Source organism: Heterodontus francisci, unplaced genomic scaffold (genome assembly GCF_036365525.1).
Source record: "Heterodontus francisci isolate sHetFra1 unplaced genomic scaffold, sHetFra1.hap1 HAP1_SCAFFOLD_91, whole genome shotgun sequence".
NCBI lineage: Eukaryota > Metazoa > Chordata > Chondrichthyes > Heterodontiformes > Heterodontidae > Heterodontus > Heterodontus francisci.
This window is the reverse complement of record NW_027140989.1, coordinates 2594447-2617773: the sequence shown is the minus strand read 5'-3', so window position 1 is coordinate 2617773 and position 23327 is coordinate 2594447.

The following is a 23327-nucleotide window of genomic DNA, read 5'->3' as shown; positions in this document are numbered from 1 at the left end:
ATCTGTCTTTGTGTTTCTGTCTCTGATTCTCTGTATATCTTTCTCTCACACAGGCTTTCTCTCTTTCAGTTTATCTCTCAAACTCTGTCTCTCATCCTCATTTTCTCTCTCAATCTCTGTCTCTCTCACTGCCTCTGTCTCTCTATTTGTGTTTTTCTCTCTCTGTTTCTATTTGTGTGATTCTCCTTGTGTCTTTCTATCTCACTGGATTTCTGTCTATCTCTCTGGGGCCTGCAATTCCTTTGTGTCTCCGTTTCTTTCCATCCACTTTGTCCCTCCATTTTTCCATCTTTTCTCTATCTTTCTCCATTTATTCTACCTTCTTTCTTTCTGGCTGTCTATTCTGTCTCTTGCTGTCTTTTCTGTCTCTTGCTGTATTTCCTCTATTACTTTGACTTTTTCTATCTTTCCTCCATTTCTCTGACTTTGTCGGTCTTACCTCCATTTCTCTGATCTTTTCTGTCACTATCTTTGGCTCTTTCTGGCTTTCCCTCCCTGTGGCTTCTTCCCTCTCTCTTTCTCTGTGGCTTTTTCTCTCTTTGTGGATTTCTTCCCACCCCACTGCAAATTTTTGGCTCCCCCCACAAATTCCCCCTCCTGCAATTCTCCCCCATGACAAATCTCCCCACACTACAAATCGCTCTCCATCACAAGATACCACCCGCAAATTACCCTGCTCTGCAAATTCCCCCATGGAGACTTTACCATCCACAAATTTCGTCTATGCAAAATCCCCCCACCCGCAAACCCCCCTGCAAATGTCTGCCTCCGACTAATTTCCCTTCCCCCACTGCCCGCAAATCCCCCTGACACCCTATTTCCGGCCTGAAATACCAGCACCCGAAAATTCGTGGCCCCCGGAAATTCCTCCCCACCCCCCATCACCACAATTTTGCACACCCTGCAAATTTCGCGCGCGTTAGCCAAATCCACCCCTCCACCCCCGCAAACTCTGCACCGCCCCCACAATTCCACCCGGCAAATTCCCTCCGGACCACCTTCATATTCTTCCGAAAGTGCGACACCCAGTACTGGACACAATGCTCCGGCTGAGGCTGAAATAGTGTCTGATACAAGTTCAACATAACTTTCTTGCTCCAGTACTCTATGTCCCTATTAATAAAGCCCAGGATACTGTATATTTTAACAATGACATCTGCCAGCTTTCCCTAATTCCATCAACTTGTCTATGTCCTTTTGCAGTTCCACACTCTCCTCCTCACAGTTCACAACGCATCCAAGTTCCATATTACCTGAAAACTTTGAAACTGTGCCCAGTAAACCAATCGCTAGGTCATTAATATATATCAGGAATATCTGAAATTGAAGAGTGTGTAGGGTTACGGAAAGAAGGTGGGGTTCTCGATCGGGGTGTATTGTTCCTTCGGAGATGCAGCACAGACACAATGCGTGAAATGGCCCCTTCCGCACTCTAACAATTCTCTGAGTCTGTACAAATTGAGCTTTTGGCTGCACAGTCGGGACATATGCAAATGTTAACTTCCTTGTCCAACTTCTCAGGGATTCACTAAGAACATGTGACGACTCCAGAGACCAGGCCGAGGTGCCCAAGTGGTAAAGCCAATGGATTGATAATCGACCATACCTTGCAATGCATAGGTTTGAATCCCCTACTGTTTGTGTATTTCTGTAACATGCATATATTAATATTTTGTTTGAATACATTTTGCAATATCTCGCTGCAGTTCGTAAAGTGCTGATGGCATTTTAAAATTAACACTCCCAGATGGGATTCTTCACTCAAGTTATACTGGAATGAATGACAAACAGAAATCCCAAACGAAATCCATATTTATTACTCCATCCCTTCCGTGAATCTTTACTTTTCCTGGATTCACATCGAATGAAAGAATATTGAGAAAACTTGGTGAAGGAGCAGAAGCATAACGTTAACCTTTGGGAATCAATCTATTGTCAAACCTTCCTGATACGTTAATAATGTGAGACATATTTCGGCAGATGAAGTTTAAAGTGAAGGGTCATCTAATTAACGGGAACAATTTATATTCACATAACGCCTTTAACGTAATAAAACGTCTCCAAACGACTTCACTGGAGAATTATATAACAAAGTATGACAACGATCCACATAAAGAAATAATAGGACAGATCAAGAAAAGTTTGGTCAAAGAGGCAGGTTGTAAGGAGTGTCTTTGAGGTAGTAATCAAGGTAGAGAAGCAGAGAGGTGTAGGGAGGGTAATCCAGAGATTGAAGCCTGGGCAGCTGAAGGTGTGACCACCAATGGTGGAGCGATTAAAATCAAGGATGCACAAAATACCAGAACTAGAGAAGTGCAGATATCTCTGAGGGTTGTGGGGCTGGAGGAGATTACAGCGAAAGGGAGGTGCGAGGCGATGGTGGAATTTGAAAACAAGGAGAATTTTGAAATCAAGACCATGCTTGACGGGGAGCCACTGTCGGCCAGCGAGCACAGAGGTGCCAGGGAAAAAAGGGACTTGGAGCAAGTCATGATATGGGCAGTAGAATTTCGGATGATTTCAAGTTTATGGAGAATAGAATGTGGCAGATCACCCGGAGTGTGTCTGAATATTATGGCCATGTCCCTGCCATTACTTTTTAGTTTATAGTGAGCCTGCCTGAGTGTTCATACTCCTGCCCTCATTCCTTACATTATTCATGTGCCTTTAGAATATTTTATTATTTCTCGTTATGATCCCTTGTTCAGATAGTTTCACTCGAACAATCCAATCAATCCATTAATCATCTTAAATGCCTCAATGATATCACACTTGAAGCTTCCATGCCAAAGGGACTGAGCGAAGAACTTGAGGTGCATAAGTGTTTTTTACGTTCTGTGAAATAACCTGAGACTAATTTACCCTTTCTGAAACGGCCTGAGCGGTTCGTTACGCTCTTTGGTGAAAGCTGAGTACTCTTCACCTTCCACAATAACTCTTGGACGTCCCTTCTGGTCTCCGAGACATCCTGAGTGTCCATTAGCCCATGTGATACCTTTGAGTCTTCCTTACCATCTCCGCTGCCCAGAAAGCGTCGCGGCCCTACCTGATATCTCCTGAGCACCCCTTACCCCATCCAATAAGCCCTGAGCGTACTTTACATGCTTTCACTCTCCTGGAGCTCATTATCTTCTCAACTGCCCTATGTCTCTTACCACTCCAATATATTGTGAAACTTCCTTACTCTTTTGGGACCCCTTTAAAGACTCTAAATCCACTGGATAACTCATTAGCGAATTGTATTCCCACACATCCACTGTGGAACCCCTCCCTTGCGAATTCACTGAGAAACCCGGAAAACATGAGCAACGTGTCTTTCAAAGCCATGCTTCAGGCTACTGAACGTGGAAAGACTGGAATTAACAGTCCCTGTAAGAAAGTGAAGAGCGAACACGTGTCTGAGAACAGCTGAGAAAAGAGATGTCTGGCGCTGCGAACCTGAGGCAGGTTTTGTGTTTTCAGTAATACTGTTGTTGCGAAAGCAGAAATTTAAAAACAGAAAATTGATGAAAACTTTGGGGAAATGAGGCGGCATCTGTGCAGAGATATTTATTTTACCAGGCTGTCATTGGTCACTTGGAATGAGAATTCAGGCAGCTCAGAGCTTCCACTATCAGCACATCCCTGCAGAAACAGTTTGGGTGGAAATTAAGACTGTGCTGATTTGAGCAAAAAGCGTAAGACAGCTCTACAATGCACCCACACAGCGGCTTGTGGAAGGATGTGCCCCAGATGTTGGACTCTTGGACTTGTTAAAGAAAGTAGAAAAAAAAAGCACACCTGGTTTCCAGTGGGCTGCACAGTGGTGCAGTGATAGCACCGCAGCCTCACAGTTCCAGGGAACCGGGTTCGATTTTGCGTAGCGCCGGTGAGGAGTTTGCGAGTTCTCCCTGTGACCGCGTGGGATTTTCCTGGGTGCTCCAGTTTCCTCCATCAGCCAAAGATTTGCAGGTAAATTGGCCTTTGTAAAATTGCCCTTAGTGCATATAAGTGGCAGGGAATATGGGATTACTGTAGGGTTCGGATAAATGGGTGCATGTTGGTCGGCACAGACTCGGTGGGCCGAAGGGCCTGTTTCAGTGCTGTATCTCGAAATAACAAAATAAATCAAGAATAAAATAGATAGTCTGAAATACAATAATGGTGGAATTCTGAGCCATGCATGCAGAGAGCAATGGATTAGTGCTTTGCTGCTTTAACCTGTCGGCTACATCATCCCATGAACACAACTCACAATGTTTTCTTCTTTCTCACTGCAAATCATTACACTCAGAGGATAAACAGCAGGAATGACAGCTTTCAACCACCAGTCAACAGCATCAACGCTGAGTTAGGCCCGGCGTGGTCGTGGGACTGAGTGGCCAAAGCTGCTGGATTTATGTTCGAGTCCCTACCAAGCTCAAATCCCATCACTTCTGTTATTGGCGTTGTTCCTTGGCCTCCTTATCTCGAGAGACAATGGTTAAGCGCCTGGAGGTGGTCAGTGGTTTGTGGAGCAGCACCTAGAGTGGCTATAAAGGCCAATTCTAGAGTAACAGGCTCTTCCACAGATGCTGCAGAAAAAATTGTTTGTCGGGGCTGTTACACAGTTGGCTCTCCCCTTGCACTTCTGTCTTTTTTCTTGCCAACTGCTAAGTCTCTTCGACTCGCCACACTTTAGCCCCGCCTTTATGTCTGCCCGCCAGCTCTGGCGAATGCTGGCAACTGACTCCCACGACTTGTGATCAATGTGTCAGGACTTCATGTCGCGTTTGCAGACGTCTTTAAAGCGGGTCTGATACCAGTGGCGAGCTCGCTGTACAATGTGTCTTTGAGGATCCTGCCATCTTCTATGCGGCTCACATGGCCAAGCCATCTCAACCGCCGCTGACTCAGTAGTGTGGAAAAGCTGGGACTGTTGGCCGCCTCAAGGACTTCTGTGTTGGAGATACGGTCCTGCTGCCTGATGCCAAGTATTCTCCGGAGGCAGCGAAGATGGACTGAATTGAGACGTTGCTCTTGGCTGACATACGTTGTCCAGGCCTCGCTGCCATCGAGCAAGGTACTGAGGACACAGGCTTGATACATTCGGACTTTTGTGTTTCATGTCAGTGCGTCAGGGCTGTGTTCTCGCACACACACTTATTGGGAATTTTTTCTCCCTGCTGCTCTCACATGCGTATTGGCGTTGTATTGTCAGAAACACTGCTGAGAAGGGAAACTCGAAAAGAAGGCAGTTGACTGTGGAACTTTCAGCAGAGTCGGCAGATTTCTTTTGGAGCAATGCTGTTTATCAAATATATCTTCCTTTCACCAGCATTGCACTGGCCTATTTAAGATTATCACAGCGGATTTTCGAACCCTCTGACTGACTGTTATTACTCTGCATAACCGCGTTAATTCAAATCTGGAATAAGGCTTAGCTCGCTTTCTGTCTTAAACATCTGCCACAGCTGCTAATAGAACTGCCACAAGAAGCTAAACATCACTCCATGTAAATACCTTAGTACTGGCTGTCCAAAGCCCATTGTTTTCGTTTTACATCCCCACGCTTACACATGTCTGCAGTTCACTCTCCATCATGCATACCTACCTTTTCCCCCATCTTATTCTCCTGTCCAGTTTTAATACTGATCTGCTTCCATTTCATTGACATTTTACTACGACCGAGCCGACTCTAACTTTCATTGTCATTATGTTTCACCGTTTACCTTGCTCTGCTGCTACAGCTGCTCCTGGGGGCAGATGTTCCATTCACATCAATGTTCCTTTGTGCCTTGAACGCAGTCATTACTCTGAGTGTCTTCACAGTAGATAAGCTCTGCAAAAGGAGGGCTGGCTTTTGGAAGGACAGCGGCTGTTTTTTTTCACAAAATATTTTTGAAGAAACTCTTGATCCAGGCGATGCTAACAGAAGAACTGGGTTTTGTTTGCAGGGAGTTGGCGATTTTCTTTCAGCAGTCGATGTGAGTGATGGAAGGGGAGAGCTGCATATCAACCTGGAGAAATGCTTTGATGATTTAGCCTTGTTTTCTCAAATCAGCAAATCCATGAGGAGATTTGGCAGACGTTTTTCAAATCAGGAATTGTTTTCCCAATGTAAACTCTTTCTTGGCAGAAGGAAAGGTAACCAGAGGAGCGATGTTTAAGGTGATTGACAGAGGGTCTGTTTATTGGATGCCTACTGTACTTAATACTTCCTTCAGTGCCTCCCATTGTTTGTATCTAGTTTTGCCTGTTATTAACACATTCGAGTTTAACGTGTTCAGCCAATGTCTTACTATATGTCAGCCTGACTTATGGTGAATAGCAGAGCATTTCCACTACCTTTCTCCTCAAATTGAAGGTCAGCCTCTAACATATTATGACCAGTCATTGCTCGCTGCTCATTTGGTGTCTGAATATTAATTAATACTGGCTCGTTACTCATTACAAATTTTAGTTTCGCCTGTTCTCCTGTCATTTCTGTAGCATGTTATTTCAGAAAACTGCCCTCGCTTCACTCTCGAAATGAATTTCCTTTAGAGAAATGGCCAGCACCTGCAATCAATTTTGAAATAGCAGCTGTCTGTCTTGAACAGGAAATGCAGCCTGTCTGATGGTGAAAAGGGACAGTTGTTCTCAGGTGATTTTGATAGCCCGGTCTCTAAGAAAATATTGTTGTTTGTGCTTTTGCAAAAGTCGCTGCCAGCTCACTAAACTCAGAATATGTCCTTTATGAGAGTGTCCATCCCAAACTCGAAATACAATTCAAATCAAATTTCCACGGAGGCATTTGTTATAATAAAATCTCCCCTTGAGTGAATTAAATGCTGCTTTGAACAGAAACAGTTGAGAGTATGTTTGATAGAGGTGTCTCAAATTACCAACTGTTTTCACAGAGTGACGAAGAGGAAACTATTTCCAGTGCCAAATAGCCTCTAACTGGAGGACACAGATGTAAAGGTACCAGACACGACATGAAAAAGATAACCTGTTTTTAACAATCTGAGTTCGTGTGCTCTTCAATGCAGTGTTTGAAATACTGGTGGAACTCTCTCTCAGACACCCTCAGACACCCAATCTCATTCATTTTAATTTTCTAGCTGTCCAGGTAAGAAATTATTGAAAGGAACCTGTACAACTGTGCAAGAATTATATTTACATTGGCGGTCATAATCCCACTGATGATGCAGCAATGGAATTCTCGACCTATTCTGGATCTTTCGAACCCAGTAGATTATTTGGAACACGAGCAGAATTTTCAACTGATTTCTCGAACACAATTAAATTCTTCAACACAACGGATTTTTCCCGTTCCAATTGCTTTCTGTAAACGTAATTGATTTCTCATGTCCAAGTGGATTTCTGGAAACCCATTTTTCCCTCCAATATTTTGGAACCCAATCGATTTCTTCAGTTGCAATAGACATATAGAAGCCCAATTCTATTTTCCAAGTTTATGTCCGGAAACTCATTCTTTTTTTGTCCGTATCCATTTGATTTCTGGGGAAAAAAACAAATGTTTTCTCCCATTCCAACTGATACATAAACCGCAATGGGTCTATTCCTGTCCTCACAGGTTTCTGGAATCTTAATTGATTTCTCCCTTTGCAATAGATTTCTGCATCACCAATTCACTTTCCAATCCCAGTTTATTTCCCCAGAATGCTGCCAAGGATGGCAGAAATGAACCATTGACCATCACATTCTCTATGAGTATGTCGCTGTTTGTTCCAGTCCTTTATACGATGTAATGTGAGAGGTGGAACGCGCTGTTATGTGCCCTTGAAGCATTCAGACGTGTCAGAGTTCACAGGCGTTAGATATCAAAAAAACTAATTTGTGCATCATTTAAAATCAATGTTCATAATATATGAACATATTTGATATAATCAGACCCGAAAACTGTTAAAAACAGGACATGAATTAACACAGAGAATGTAATGGATTGAGTGAATTGTAATGTGAGCTACTCTAGAGAGAATATTTTGCTGATCCTGTAATTCTATTTTTTTAACACACAAAATGAAATAATGACATCTGCTTAAAGTAAATGGACTGAAGTTTATTATTTTGACATAATGCACAAGAAGAGCGCATTTTGTGCAGATTATGCAATTCGAGCTGTTATTTCAAAGGTTAGAGATAAAATTGGGCTGAGTCTGAGAGTGTTTCAGATCCACTGTTTCGTTTATAGATCGGTTGGAGACTTGGGCGGAGAAATGTCAGATGTTGTTTGCAGAACATAGAACAGAGAACAGTACAGCACAGTACAGGCCTTTCGGCCCACGATGTTGTGCCGAACGTTTAACCTACTCTAAGATCAAACTAACTACCTACCCTTCATTCTACTATCATCCATGTACCTATCCAAGAGTCGCTTAATTGCCCCCAATGTATCTGCTTCTACTACCACCACTGGCAGCACATTCCACGCATCCACCACTCTCTGTGTAAAGAACCTACCTCTGACATCTCCCTGAAACCTTCCTCCAATCACCTTAAAATTATGCCCCCTGGTGATAGCCCTTTCCAACCTGGGAAAATGTCTCTGACTATCCACTCTATCTATGCCTCTCATCATCGTGTACCCCTCTATCAAGTCACCTCTCATCCTTCTTCACTCCAATGAGAAAAGCCCTAGCTCCCTCAATCTTTCTTCGTAGAACATGCCCTCCAGTCCAGGCAGCATCCTGGTAAATCTCCTCTGCACCCTCTCTAAAGCTTCCACATCCTTCCTATAATGAGGCGACCAGAACTGAACACAATATTACACGTGTGGTCGAACCAGGGCCTTATAGAGCTGCAGCATAACCTCGTGGCTCTTAAACACAATCCCCCTGTTAATGAAAGTCAACACACCATACGCCTTCTTAACAACCCTATCAACTTGGGTGGCAACTTTGAGCGATCTATGGACATGGACCCCAAGATCCCTCTGTTCCTCCACACTACCAAGAATCCTGTCTTTAAGCCTGTATTCCGCATTCAAATTCGACCTTCCAAAATGAATCGCTTCACACCTTTCCAGGTTGACCTCCATCTGCCACTTCTCAGCCCAGCTCTGCATCCTGTCAATGTCCCGTTGCAACCTACAACAGGCTTCCATACTATCCACAACTCCAGCAACCTTCGTGTCATCGGCAGACTTGCTAACCCAGCCTTCCACATCTAAATGAGCCTACCATGGGGAACCTTATCAAACGCCTTGTTAAAATCCATATACACCACATCCACGGCTCTTCCTTCATCAATGTGTTTTGTCACATCTTCCAAGAATTAAATAAGGCTTGTGAGGCATGACCTGCCCCTGACAAAGCCAAGCTGCCTGTCTCTAATCAAACTATGCTTTTCCAAACAAGCATCAATCCTGTCTCTCAGAATCATCTCCAATAATTTGCCCACTACCGACGTCAGACTGGCTGGTCTATAATTCCCAGGGTTATCCCTATTCCCTTTCTTGAACAAGGGAGCAACATTTGCCAACCTCCAATCATCTGGTAGTACTCCAGTGGACAGTGAAGACGCAAAGATCATCGCCAAAGGCGCAGTAATCTCTTCCTTCACATCACGTAATATCCTTGGTTATTTCCCGTCTGGCCCCGGGGACCTATCTGTCCTCATATCATTCAAATGTTCCAGCACATCCACCCTCTTAACCGCAAACTGTTCAAGCATATCAGCCTGTTCCACGCTGTCCTCACAAACGACCAGGTCCCTCTCACTAGTGAATAATGAAGCAAAGTATTATTAAGGACCCCACTACCTCCTCCGGCTCCAGGCACACGTTCCCTCCACTATCCCTGATCGATCCTACCATCACTCTGGTCATCCTCTTGTTCCTCACATAAGTGTAGAACGCCTTGGGATTTTCCTTAATCCTACCCGCCAAGACTTTTTCATGTCCCCTTCTAGCTCTCCAAAGTCCATTCTTCAGTTCCTTCCTGGCTACGTTGTAACCCTCTAGACCCCAGTCTGATCCTTGCTTCCTCAACATTAAGTAAACTTCCATCTTCCTCTTGACTAGCTGTTCCACATCTCTTGTCTTCCAAGATTCCTTCACCCTGCCATCCCTTCATTGCCTCATCGGGACAAACCTATCCAGCAGTCGCAGCAAGTGCTCCCTAAACAACCTCCACATTTCTGTCGTGCATTTCCCTGAGAATATCTGTTGCCAATTTATGCTCCCCAGTTCCTGCATAATAGCATTGTAATTCCCCCTCCCCCAATTAAATATTTTCCCTTCCCGTCTGCTCCTGTCCCTCTCCATGACTATAGTAAAGGTCAGGGAGTTGTGATCACTATCACCGAAATGCTCTCCCACCGATAGATCTGCCACCTGGCCTGCTTCGTTGCCAAGCACCAACTCCAACGTTGTCTCCCCGCTAGTCGGCCAATCTACATATTGAGTCAGGAAACCTTCCTGGACACACCTGAAAAAAAACTGCTCCATCCAAACTGTTTGCACTAAGGAGGTTCCAATCAATATTAGGGAAGTTGAAGTCACCCATGACAACAACCCTGTTACTTCTGCACCTTTCCAAAATCTGCCTCCCAATCTGTTCCTCCAAGTCTCTGTTGCTATTGGGGGATCTATATAAAACTTCCAACAAAGTGACTTCTCCTTTCCTGTTTCTGACTTCCACCCATAATGACACTGTAGACAAACCCTCCTCGACGACCTCTCTTTCTGAAGCTGTGATACCATCCCTGATTAGCAGTGCCACTCCCCCACATCTTTTACATCCCTCCCTATTCCTTTTTAAACATCTAAGCCCCGGAACATCCAACATCCATTCCTGCCCCTGTGATATCCACGTCTCTGTAATGGCCACAACATCGTAGCTCCAAGTGCTGATCCATTCTCTAAGTTCATCACCCTTATTCCTGACACTTCTTGCGTTAAAATAGACACACTTCAACCCATCATACTGGCTGCAACTTTGCCCTGTCACCTGTCTAACCTTCCTCACAGACTCTCTGCACTCGGTATCTGCCTGTTCAACAGCGACCACACTGATCCGTAGCTCCGGTTCGCATCCCCATCCCAAACTAGTTTAAATCCTCCCGAAGAGCTCCAGCAAACCTCCCGCCCAGGATATTGGTGCCCCTCCAGTTCAGGTGCAACCCATCCTTCCTGTACAGGTCGCACCTTCCCCAGAAGGTATCCCAATGATCTACATATCTGAATCCCTCCCTCCTACACCAGTTCTGTAGCCACGTGTTAAGCTGCACTCGCTCCCTGTTTCTAGCCTCACTAGCACGTGGCACCGGTAACAATCCTGAGAATACTACTCTGCTCGACCTGCCTTTCAGCTTCCAACCGAACTCACTAAATTCGCTTTTCTGGTCCTCATCCCTTTTCCTTGCTATGTCATTGGTACCGATATGTACCACGACCTCTGGTTGCTCCCACTCCCCCTTACGAATCCTGTAGACTCGATCCGAGACACCCCTGACCCTGGCACCCGGGAGGCAACACACCATCCCGGCGTCTCGCTCGCTACCACCGAATCTCCTGTCTGTTTCTCTAACCACTGAATCTCCTATCACTATCGCTCTCCTCTTCTCAACCCTTCCCTTCTGAACCACTGGGCAAGGCTCAGTGCCAGAGACCTGGCCACTGTGGCTTTCCTCTGGTAGGTACCCCCACCCAACCATATCCAAAACAGTATACTTATTATTGAGGGGAACGGCCACAGGGGATCCCTGCACTGTGCGCCTACTCCCTTTCCCTCCCCTGACGGTCACCCAGCTACCTTTATCCTGTAACCTAGGTGTTACTACTTCCCGATAAATGCTCTCTATCACCCCCTGAGCATTCATAATGATCCGAATTTCATCCAGCTCCAGTTCCCTAACGTGGTCTGCGAGGAGCTGGAGCTGGGTGCACTTCTCACATGCGAAGTCAGCAGAGTCACCAGTGGTGATCCTCACCTCCCACATCCTGCAGAGGAGCATGCAACTGCCCTAGCTTCCATCCCCTCTGCACTAAATTGACAACAGAGATTTGAAAAAAAAGGAAAACCTTACCTTACCAAACCCACCACACAAGAGGCCTTTTTTTTTGTTAGAGGAGGAGGATGGGTGGGAGACACTACACATGTACTGTTTCGGGTTCAGCCACTGCCCGAATATATAAGTTTACAAACCCAGCAATCCCCGTGTCCGCTGAAACAAAAGGTAAGTTACTTTAAACTGAAACTCACCTTCCCAGCTGACCAGACAAATGTGAGGTAATGCATTTTGGAAGATCTAATGCAGGTGGGAAGTATGCAGGAAATGGCAGAACCCTTAGGAGTATTGACAGGCAGAGAGATCTGGGCGTACAGGTCCACAGTTCACTTAAAGCGGCAACTCATGTGGATAAGGTAGTCAAGAAGGCATACGGCATGCTTGCCTTCATTGGTCGGGGTATAGAGTATAAAAATTGGCAAGTTATGCTGCAGCTGTACAAAACTTTAGTTCGGCCACACTTAGAGAATATTGTATGCAATTCTAGTCGCCACACTACGGGGAGGCTTTGGAGAGGGTACAGAGGAGGTTTACCAGGATGTTGCCTGGTCTGGAGGCATTAGCTTTGAGGAGATGTTGGATAAACTCGGATTGTTTTCAACGGAACGACGGAGGTGGAGTGGCGACATGATAGAGGTTTACAAAGTTATGAGCAGCATGGACAGAGTGGATAGTCAGAAGCTTTTTCCCAGGGTGGAAGAGTCAGTTAGGGGACATCGGTTTAATGTGAGAGGGGCAAAGTTTAGAGGGGATGTGCGAGGCAAGTTCTTAACACAGAGGGTGGTGAGTGCCTGGAACTTGCTGCCGGGGTAGGTGGTGGAAGCAGGTACTATAATGACGTTTAAGAGGCATCTTGACAAATACATGAAAGGATGGGAATAGAGGGATACGGTACACAGAATTGCAGAAGGTTTTAGTTCAGGCAGGCAGCAATATCGGCGCAGGCTTGGAGGGCCGAATGGCCTGTTCCTGTGCTGTACTGTTCTTTGTTTGGTGTTATTTATATCTCGCCAATCACCATTTTAAATGTGCAATGTGAATCAAAAATAAAACATGGCAAAACAGAGAAAGAGACAGTGCAGTGTGACCTAGTTTACAACACAGAAGAAGGATTAAGAATACATTCTGATTGTTGCACAAGACTGAAGCTCACTAGTAAAGTTGCACATTGTACATAGCAGCAGGTTAAAATCCTGCAGTAAATGCGAGCAGAGTCAGTTACACAAGACTCATCCTGTACACATTCCCTTTTAAATTGACATAAAACCCAGAAGTGTATTACCCAGTACAGACAGTAACCTGACTGCTTGTTTCAACTGTTGATTCTCCGACACCAGCACATACATTCTCCAGGCTCATTATACAGTGTTGTCTTAAAAGGACACATAGTCATGGCACTCTGTGGGCTAAACTTACCACCTGACACTGCGTTTATCTTCTCTTGTTATCTCTATCTGTCTCTCATTGACTGAGCTCTCTGAGTATATTCTGCTTGCTTGGTCCTCTTTTCTGCACGTTTTTCAATCTGTTACCCCGGGACAGTATGTAGATGACAAAAAGGAGGAAACCATGATAGATCCTTTGGGGACATCAGAGGTAAGGTTGCGGGAACCGGAAAAGAAGCCTTTGCAAGTGATACACTGGCTATGACTATCTGGATAAGAATAGAAACAGGCTAGAGAAGCCCCAGCCAGGTGGAATACAGTGGAGAGGGGTTGCAGGAGGATTAGAATTAGAATTAGAATATTACAGCGCAGTACAGGCCCTTCGGCCCTCGATGTTGCGCCGAGCTGTGAAACCATCTGACCTACACTATTCCATTTTCATCCATGTGTCTATCCAATGTCCACTTAAATGCCCTTAAAGTTGGCGAATCTACTACTGCTGCAGGCAGGGCATTCCACGCCCTTACTACTCTCTGAGTAAAGAAACTACCTCTCACATCTGTCCTATATCTATCACCCCTCAACTTGAAGCTATGTCCCCTCGTGTTTGCCATCACCATCCGAGGAAATAGACGCTTACTATCCACCCTATCTAACCCTCTGATTATCTTATATGTCTCTATTAAGTCACCTCTCCTCCTCCTTCTCTCCAACGAAAACAACCTCAAGTCCCTCAGCCTTTCCTCGTAAGACCTTCCCTCCATACCAGGCAACATCCTAGTAAATCTCCTCTGCACCCTTTCCATAGCTTCCACATCCTTTCTATAATGCGGTGACCAGAACTGCACGCAATACTCCAGGTGCGGTCTCACCAAAGTCTTGTACAGCTGCAGCATGACCTCGTGGCTCCGAAACTCGAACCCCCTACTAATAAAAGCTAACACACCATATGCCTTCTTGACAGCCCTATTAACCTGGTTAGCAACCTTCAGGGATTTATGCACCTGGACACCAAGATCTCTCTGCTCATTTACACTAACAAGAATCTTCCCATTAGCCCAGTACTCTGCATTCCTGTTACTCTTTACAAAGTGAATCACCTCACACTTTTCCGTATTAAATTCCATTTGCCATCTCTCAGCCCAGCTCTGCAGCCTATCTATGTCTCTCTGTACCCTACAACATCCTTCGGCACTATCCACAACTCCACCGACCTTAGTGTAATCTGCAAATTTACTAACCCACCCTTCTACACCCTCTTCCAGGTCATTTATAAAAATGACAAACAGCAATGGCCCCAAAACAGATCCTTGCGGTACACCACTAGTAACTAAACTCCAGGATGAACATTTGCCATCAACCACCACCCTCTGTCTTCTTTCAGCTAGCCAATTTCTGATCCAAAGCTCTAAATCACCTTCAACCCCATACTTCCGTATTTTCTGCAATAGCTTACCGTGGGGAACCTTATCAAACGCCTTACTGAAATCCATATACACCACATCCACTGCTTTGCCCTCATCCACCTGTTTGGTCACCTTCTCGAAAAACTCAATAAGGTTTGTGAGGCACGACCTACCCGTCACAAAACCGTGCTGACTATCTCTAATGTACTTATTCTTTTCAAGATGATTATAAATCCTGTCTCTTATAACCTTTTCCAACATTTTACCCACAACCGAAGTAAGGCTCACAGGTCTATAATTACCAGGGCTGTCTCTACTCCCCTTCTTGAACAAGGAGACAACATTTGCAATCCTCCAGTCTTCCGGCACTATTCCTGTCGACAATGACGACATAAAGATCAAGGACAAAGGCTCTGCAATCTCCTCCCTAGCTTCCCAGAGAATCCTAGGATAAATCCCATCTGGCCCAGGGGACAGGATGGTGTGATTTACCGACCCAAACGCCATAACATCCTCCACAATACGAGTTGGATTTTCTGGACTCCCCAGTATATGGTGTTGCATTCAGAAGGCAGATGGCCCCTCGCCAAATCATTTTGTTTGTGGTGGGATAGGCCAATAATAGCCTTCCCACGCAGAGGCCAATTCAGAACCTTAGGTTGCCGATTAGTTTGGCCTCCATCAGCCGTGATATCGCATAATTATACGAGGCACCCTCCCTGCAGGCTCAGAGGACCCTCCTCTGGAACGTATCTGTGACCAACGGAGGAAGCCCAGCTGCACAAACACTCAATATTCCTATACTCTCCTCCCTCGCACTTCATTCCCTCCATACTTCATTCCCCACACGTCGTCAGCAAGACAAACTGACCCCAGAGAGCCAGCCTCACTTACCAGAATTCCGAGGCTTCAATGCTGGACCTGCGCCAAGGCCTCTACAGTACGATCAATGACCACTGCTCCCAATGGAGCTGTCAATAAAGTTGGGACGCTGGTCCTATGATTGGCCGCCAATTCTTTGAGGCGGGGATCCTCGTTTTCAAACCGATGGAGATCTCAGCACCGGGCACTGAAGTGCTTCAACAATGTAAGATCACGCCGGGGGAGCGGGAGCGTGAGCGCTGTAGGGACGGTCAGTAGTGGTGGGTCTGGGAGGAGGAGGACTCGGAAAGGCCAAAGCGGTGTTCTCCCTGCCTTTTGCGCTTAGCATCGGTAACCATACTGGCGCCAACAGATTCCAACCCTTCAGAAGCAATTTTGTGTATAAAATATTCAGAGATATTTACATTTGAAACAGAGGCCGTATGCTTGCAACTTAAAGAAATAAGTAATTGATTTATGTAGTCAACAATGTCTTCCTCTTTCTGGGTTTTGAGGTGTTAATATTTCTGTCCTTCATGCTCCTGCTCTGCCGAACTCCACTACTCTTTGTTTGACTTCTTATTTCCACATTTCTCTGCTGTGTCCTCTCCCTTTGTATTTTTTCTTTAATTTTCTCTGCTAGTCATTCTCACTTGTTGCTTTGTTAATGTTTGATTTTCACTCTGTTTCCTCATTCATGCCTTTACGTACTTGGGTGACTTACTCACCCTCCATCTTATATTATTTACTATTTCATGGGACGTGCGCTTCACTGGCAAGACCAGCATTTGTTTCCAATTCCTAATTGTCAATTACGAATGGCTTGCTCGGCTATTTCAGTGAGTAATTAAGTCAGCCAGATTGCTGCAGGTCTGGAATCACATGTAATACAGGTTGGGTAACGACGGGAGATTTCCTTCCCCAAATGGAATCAGAAAACCAAATGTGTTTTTTTAAGGCAATTGATAGTAGTTCCATGGCGCTGTTACTGAGACCAGCTTTAAATTCCAATTGTTTTATTAATTAATTGAATTTGAATTCCACCACTGGCTATGGGATGATTCGAATTCGTGTTCCCAAGACAATTGCACGGACCTCTGTTATTAGCTCAGTGACATTATCAGGACACCACCCTGTCACTCTGCCATGAAACCAGCAGAAACACCTTTGATTGAGAGCTGCTTCAGTTGATGTACTGCTGTGCTTTTTAGCACCGTCAAATTTGAGAAATAATTCATGTATCTTCTGCAAAGATACCCAGCCTCATTCGGTCTGATGTTTTATAAAACATTACAAAATCAAGTTTATAATCATCTCGGTGTTCTGGACTGTGAATGGAAAATTTACCACCATGTCGTGAGTTTAGGCTGTGGAGTCTGGAGCGGATTTTAGTGCTGGAACACGGAAGCCATCAGTTTTCTTATGATTTAACTAATTTAACAATTAGATTGAGTGGATATTTCACGATGTTCTTCAGCTCCTCTCTGAATTTAGTTTGGGTCACAGCGTAAATACACGTGTTGGTGCAGGAGCTGAGAAGCTGCAGCATTATTGATGTACTTCGTGTGATATAAAGAAGGTCATTGGCGGAGGAAGGATATAGTTTTGTAATTCGCTGATATATGGAAACTACAACCTGCGTCACCCATAACAGTATAAAACTGCCAGATATACTAAACAGTAAAATGATGGATTTCTTTCATTCTCCATCTCTGGGTCATTGTGATTCTTTCCAGAGCTGAGGCCCCGGAGTCCTCTGCGGGGTCGACTGGCCGCTAAAATACGTCTGACAGTCAGAACATTGAGCAGCAAGATCAGGAAGAACGGGACACAAGGAGTTAACATGCGGTGAAATAACTCAAACGCGGTCCATGCTGGGGAAGTATAGTAACTCTGTTTAACGATACAGCGCCAGGGTACATTTTCAAGTCTATATTTTGGTTCATATACAAAGTACCAGGGAACACTTTCTAAAGAGCACAGAACACTCACTGTTCCGATAACCACAGCAGCTGTTCTTGCAGTGCAATAGTTTGTCTTCAGCTTCTCATAACAAATGGTCACAAATCGATCAAAGGTGAAAGCGACTGTCAGCCAGACAGAAACCATTGTGGTTGCAAAAACCAGGAAATTAACTGAACTGCAGATGGGAGTAATGGACAGGAATGAATCTAGGAAATAAATCACCCGAAGTGTCCTCAATATGGGATCTGTGATAACGACCATGAGATCAGCCAGTGCCATGCCAACCAGGTAGCGAGTGATGCATTTGGAGAGACCACATTTTCCTCGGGACAGGATCAGAATCGCCACCAGGTTAACTGAAAGAGATAGAAAGGGAAACAGAAAAATTACTGATCAGACCTCAAAATAAAACAGCAGTTTGACAGGGTCTGCTGTGAAATTTACAGCTTTGCTGCAGCATCCAGCACTTCCAGTTTTAAACACAGTTATCAACAATTAATTGGCAAATTGATTTAAAATTAAGGTGTAATAGAAATATTGCTGGAGGCTTGGGTGAGGGCGCTGTGCCAGCGTGGAAGGGAGAAGGGTTTTTTGAACTAGGAATCCAATGGTTTAAACGTAGATTAGCCTCCAGACCAATGGAGCCGAGACACTGAGGGGACAGGGGAGATGTTTTTTTATTTAAATGGTTAAGAGAGTCAACAAGGGCTGTCTCAGAACGTGAAAAGATCGAGAGCCGCTGCGGTGAGACTTCAGATCAGGAGGAAGAGGCCGATGGAGGCTGAGCCAGTGAGTGGATTGTTGGGAGAGAAATAAAAGGATATTTGGGAACTTAGGGGACGTAGGTCCTGAAGTGTTTGGAAAGCAAACAAAGTGAATCAAAGAATGCAAAAAGTAAATAACTGGTTCTATTACGTTATTTACTCAGTTGAGAAATAATGAAGGGAACATTCACTAAAGCAGGTTGAGGATATCACGGGGTCAAATACACAGGACGTGAGTCCAGCAGTAAATCCCACCCATTTGGCAAAATCCTCATCATACATTCAACTCACCGCTTCACTTTAATGGTTCTGGAAAGTTCAGCAGTTCATCATCGTGAATTTTTCACATTGTTGCTTCTCGCCCTCTCTTTCTCTTTCTCTCTTCAATCTTTCTCTGTTGCATTCTCCTTATTCCTTCTCACTTGCACTCTCTCAGCCAACTTCTCTCTCCATGCACAACTCGTACTCTCTCCAATCGCTTCTCCAGATTATCCAAGCCTCCACATATTCACTCAACATGATTACTCAGGTAAACCACCCTCCACAATCCAACATGAGTACAACTCACAAAGTTCTGATGAGAGGTCACGGACCTGAAACGATAACTTTCGTTTCTCACTCCCCATATGCTGACAGATGAGCTGTGTATTTACAGTACTTACTGTTTTTCTTTCAGGTTTTCAGCATATGCAGTATTTTGCTTTTATTTACGTATCCAACACCAAGTCTATGTGTGGGTCATAATTGTCGTTTATCTAACAGTGTCAGGACTGAATCTATCATATTTATTCGATCCAAAAACTATATCCCAGATATGCATTCCAATCCACATGATGGCTGCTGTCTCTGACTGCCCTCAGCACACTATTCGACCCCAGGTTATGCTTCCTACTCATTGTTGCGACCGAGGCTGGAGGCGTGCACTGTTAATTCATTCTCACCTATCCATAGGTCACAACATAGTCTTTAAATTTTCCACTTACTGACCCAGTCACCTATCTTCCCCAGAATAGAAAACACTAACCACTTTTCTTTACTGAACAGCAAAATTAACAGTGTATTATAGAGCAAGTCTTAACAAGTAAGAAGTAAAACAAAATCACATGGATCAAATTTTTTAAAAATCCAAAATTAAATATTTAAATAGTCCCTTTTTGACCTTAACTTTTCAAGTGCACACGCACAGATATGGGTAGATCACTTGCCCACCTCTGAAAAAACAAATAACAGATGAGACACAGTTCGACAAACTTGCACAAAGTCCACCCACCGAGCACACACAGGCAAGATCTTTACAATCTTGAAGAATTTGGTCTCCTCAGGTGGCATTGAAAAGGCATTTAACAGGCCTTCTTAAAATACAGGAAGTAAGAAAAAAGATGCATTGGACTTCACAAAATCGTTTTAGGAATTGCAAGAAAACGAGCTGGGTTGTGGTCTTCTGTTCGTCTTTGGAATTCTCTCCTTCTGCAGGAAACATGTGTTTTATCTCCTTCCAGAAGGTATCACACACTCACACACACTGTGACAAACAACCAGAAGGCTTGACAGTTTTCTGCACCTTCCCCCCCCACCAACCACCCCACCCCACCCCCCGAGATGTTCTTAGTTACTACTGGGCTTGTCCAATAAAAGGCCCGAGTCTTATGACTTTTTCCAGTTCCCGACCCGACCAGTCCCGACCCGACCCGACTACCGAAATATAATCAACTTTATTGAAGAGGCTGCATTCGATCTTGGATGGAATCGCTCACTGCTGAGTGGTGCAGTGTCCAAATGCACGTTTCCTGCCTTAACGTACTGGCCGTCACTATGTTCGACTGTGTTCGACCAGGCTCGACCCGATCCCAGCCCGAATGCCAGACCCGGAATAGCGACCCGACCCGAACCTGACATGTCATCGGGCCCAGTCGGTTTCGGGTCGGTCAGCCATGCTCTAATTTCAACAGGTGCAGTGCAAAATTATGTCATATAGTATCAAAACAATTTGTTCTGGAATGACATTCTGTGACAATCAGTGAATTCACTCTCACCGAATCAGATAAATAAATGTGAAAGAGACAAGTGCAAGCTCCTTTCAGGAGCTTAACCTCTGAAGCTGCGTCAGATACACACAGAACTGGTACCTTTTATAACAACTGTTATCACCCATAAATACATCAAACTCCCAGTTAAAGTGAAGCCTACTATTGGGAGCGGGGCACTGCACTGCCTCTTTCTGGCACTGAGACTTTGAGCTGTCTCATTATCAATCACTGGAAAAACATCGTTGAATACATATTTCAGCACGGCTTATTCCTGAACATAAACTGTTATTATCCTAATGACCCGATACTAGCTTTACGGCCAGTGAACTGGTTTCAGTGTATATGTCACACTGAACAATCCATCTACATTTTCATGGTTGGTAACATGTAAGATACAATTGCAGCAATTACTCAATGCAGAGGCTTAGTTTCATCCATTATTCAATGGATAAAACAGAGGAGGCCGTTGATTAAAATAAATGCCATGACATAATTATTGGCAAGCGCACAGTTAATACTAATTTACATCATTAACAGGTAAAATGAAGGCTCACGGGTACTCCAACTGCTGCAAGAGCAGGCTAATACGTGTGTTCTATTGGAAGTATGTCTAAAGATCAAGGATGAATATACATGCATTGAGGGATGTTTAGAGAAGCTTCATTACCTGAGTCTTGGTGTTAAATGGGGGTTGCCTTGTGAGGAAAGTTTGAGTAGGTTGGGCCTATATACTTCAGAGTTTAGAATTATAAGAGACATAGAGAAACATAACATTCTGAGGAAGCTCGACCGGCGAATGATGAGAGGATGTTCCCCCGCAAGGGGGAATCTGGAACTAGGGAGCAAAAGGGGCACATTTCAGGCGAAGATGAGGAGGAAATTAATTTCTGTGAGAGTCCTGAATCTTTGGAACTCTCGACCCCAGCTAGCTGCGGACCCTGTATCATTAGTTATATTCAAGGTGAAGGTAGAGGGATTTTTGAAATAAAAGCTAGTCAAGGGTTACCCAGAACCAGCGAAAAGGTGGTTTTGAGGCATGCTCGAGGGACAAAAGGCCTACGCCTCTTCATATTGCTTTATTTTGTTACGTATTTAGCGCGAGCAACTTGTCCCAAGACATGCAGTTGAGATATTAATCTCATCACATTCTCGGTGTTTCAAAAAGCAAAAAATATTACAGAAAAATAAACTGAAATAAGCCCAAACATTTAGTATCTGAGAGCATTCTATCAATGGAAAATACATTCAGTACAGCGGATCATCCAATACTAATGTAAGGATTTTATGGACAAAGATCATCATAGTTATTATGCAGCTGGACAACATGGAATGAACAGAGACCTCGGACATCAGATCATGCAACTGATAGAACTGAACAGCCGACTGTGTAAAACATTCAGCAAGTAAAATACTAGCAAGTACAACAGTCGATTTAATATTGATTGTCACCATTAAGAGCTGGGGACAGCAGCTTACCGGGAACTCCAATGGCTACCAGAACTGGATAGTAAATATCTTCAATGTGAAATATTACTAGATATCTCATTTCTGTGCGAAGCACCAACGGGCGTTGTTCTGAAACCCAGAGCTCCGACAGTCAGTATGAGCTGATACAAATTAACAGGCCCCGATTTATACAGGGGATAAGTCTCCACTGACCTGGTTATACCCCTGATCATTGCTATTAGTGACAGTCACTTGAGCAAACACATTACATCGGCAGCTTTGACTGTGATTTAAATAATATGGTGTGTACAAAATAAATATTTCAAACTCAAGTGAAATACCTTAATTAGACCTCTGATGGGGTGAAGGCTGATTCCACAAGAATGAACGATTTCACTTACAGGCTTCATGACATTGCAATGACAATGTTCACTCCTAATGGCTCATGAATAAATGTAATGGATTTCTCCGCAGTATACATTGAATGCAGAGGCTCAAGCAATTAAAATGTGAACTTTGACACGAAGAAAGTTACATCCATGCTCAGGATAGCAGCTGAGAACTTACTGTGGGTGATATTAACAGAGAAACGTCGACACATAGAACATAGAAGCATGAGTAGGCCATTCTGCCCTTCAAGACTGCTCCGCCATTCATTGTTGTCTTTTCATTAAAGGTTATACAGACTGAGATTGTTTTCATAGGAGTTTGGACGAGTGAGGGGACATGAATTGTGGCCTGAAATTTCCAACTTTGTTGCTGCATCGAGCAGTGAATTCTGATTCCTTGACCTGGGCAGTGCTTTGCCTCAGTGAAATGTTTGAAAACACAACTATTCAAAACAAATTGGGGAATTGATACGGAAAGTGAATAAAGTCAGGACCGGATCTACTGGAAGTACTGAGTAAGGATGCAGTGCCAGTGCGGAAATGAGAAGGGGTTTTACAGAGGTGGAATCCAATGGGTTAATTGGGAATTTTTCTCCAGACTGTCAGTTGGGAAGATCTGGGGAGAGCGGGATGTGCAGCTGGTTTGTTGCTCTGGGTTCAGGGAACTGGCAGGTTACCAAATAGGAAAAGGCTGAAAACTGCAGTGCTGAGTTTTCGTATCAGCCATTATCTAGAATGGTGGAGCAGTTTCGAAGAGCTGAATGGCCGCCTCCTGCTACAATGTTCCTGTATTCCTATCAGATTGGGCGAGACAGCTGGAGGTGAAGCCAGAGAGTGAGATTGGGAGGTCGAGAAGGAAAAAGGACATGTTGGAACTGGAGGGGAGAGCGGGACAGATGGTTTGGGAAAGTGGATAACCTGAAGCAATGGATGAGGAGACTGAGGATTCAATACAGTGATAGGAGAGGCTGAGATTCACAGGGAGAGACTGCAGCAGAGTGTTAGAGGAAATCTAATCTATAGATCCCAGTAACACAACTCAATTAATATATTCCTGTGGTTCTTGGTGTTGGAGAGCAGTTCATTGTTTATACAATATAGTAAATAT